The sequence below is a fragment of the Gavialis gangeticus genome, unplaced genomic scaffold (assembly GCF_001723915.1).
Source record: "Gavialis gangeticus isolate Ggan-Ray unplaced genomic scaffold, GavGan_comp1, whole genome shotgun sequence".
Classification (NCBI taxonomy): Eukaryota; Metazoa; Chordata; order Crocodylia; family Gavialidae; genus Gavialis; species Gavialis gangeticus.
In genome coordinates, this window is record NW_017729022.1 from 33,881,306 (window position 1) to 33,883,400 (window position 2,095).

A 2,095-nucleotide genomic window follows, 5' to 3' on the forward strand; every position below is an offset into this window, starting at 1 on the left:
TACCTGAAGGGAGCTGGTCTCCAGGCTGTCTGCTAGCCACGTGCATGTATATGTCCACACATGTACATGGTGCCCCCAGTCCCTTGCAGGCTGGAACTCTGCCAGCCTGCAAGGGGAAACTCACTGCTTTCCATGTTTTTTTCTTTTTTAGAGGAGGAAATGCAGGAACTTCTCCTTTTTAAAGGAGAAAATCTGGGTTTTACTGCATTTTTCCACAACAAATGGAAAACCTGGATCCCTGCATATAACTAACAAAACTAATAACCAGGTGAACTCTAAGTCATTAAGTTAGAAGAAAACATACTGATTAAACCAGTTAGTTAACTTCACCGGCAGAGAGATTTTCTTCCAGCAATACATTTTTTTAGTACTTCTTTCCAGGGTAGTTCCTTGCCAAAGGGTTTCTACCAGTTCCCTTAGGAGATAATTTGACAGCAACTTTGAGGAAGTTTTCTCTGATATTCAGCATAATTATTCCCTCTCACTTTTATCTTAATGATCCTAGTTAAATCTCCCCCCACCCCCTTTAACAGCATTCTTCTGATAAATAATTGGTTCACCTTCTGTCTTGTTACCTGTCTATATTGCCAAACATATGACACTAGAAGAGCTATACTGACGTGTCTTGTGTAAAACCTGGGAGTTTAAAAAAAAACATAACTTTATATTTAAAAATAAAATAGAGAATCTGATACACCTGCAATGCAGAGAACAGGTTTGTACTGGTATGTAGAAAGAAGCAATGGTCTGAGCACAGAAATGAGAACAAAAGGCTCCAGAGTCTTGACTGGATATAGAAGACCAATGTGTAAGTCGCTTCGCTCTCAGTGCAGAATGACATGGCTCCAAAATTTGCACTTGCTTACTGTAGGGCTGAATCTTATGCTGCGCTTCTCATGGAGTCTTTGAGGTGAGAAAAAGAGGTGGAGTAATTCAATAACACACTTGATAATTATGCCTAGTCTTTATATAGCACTTTGCGTGTATAAATCTTCAAGCTATTTACAAAGTAAGTTAATATAATGATCATAGTATTATAGATGGAGGAACTGAGATGGAGCATGGAAATGTGAGTTGCCAAAGGTCAGTTGTAGAGTCAAGAATGGCACTGGGTCTCCTGGGTCTGTTCAGGGCTCAGAATGAAATAATTTAATTTCATACTTCTTGAATGTGACATTTGGCTTCACCCACTTGTGGAGAACTAAAATGCTGGCTTCTTGGGTGCATTTGGGTGTTGTTGGTTTTTTTTTAGGAACTATCCATTTAGGAACTGTCATTTTGGTTTAATTTGAAGCTGCTGTTGGTGAAGATTTTTTTTTTTTCCCTTGATGGGAATCTCTTGATGGCTGTTTGGTGCTTTGGTTGCTTTTTATTTCTATGATATACAGGGACAGTTATCTAACGTTCTAATATGATGCTAATGTTTTCATTTCCAAGAAGAAGTTCATAAATCAGAAATAATGTGCACCGCAGTTATTTGTGCATTTTTACAGTTCTCCTAAGAGTGTTCATTTTCCTATAGGGTTTAATAAGACCATATGTTATATTTGTTCATGATACCTGAAAAAGCATTAAAATGTAAATGAGAACAACTGGGTGCAGTACAGTAAAACTGATTGCAAACAGTTAATAAACCATGTCTGTGCCATTTCTGCAAAAAGATCAAATTAATTTCCAGTAAATGCATACAACTTGGTTCTGTTGATTGACAGAATAAATGCAGAACCTCAGGGATAATATATACTCATTAGAAATTTCTTCAGAATTTCACTACATCTACTTGGGGGGGGGGGGGGGGAAAGGACCTTGACATTATGTAACATGGAACATTCCCCCTCCAAGCCTTTGCTTAAGGATAAGGAAGGAAAAGCTTTGTTTGGATTTAAAAACAAAGAATCTGTATCTGTAAGGCAATATTCTGGTTTTTTTTTTTACAGCATCAAAACAGAGATGACTGTGGATGCTACACAGCAGTACCTTCAAGGTGCAGCAGCACAGCTTTGAATCTGACAAGCTGAAGCTTTGAATTGGATTCTGCTGACAACTTTGGTCCTGCAGACGTTCCTCTTAAAGTGGTAAGCTGAAAAACAATGTT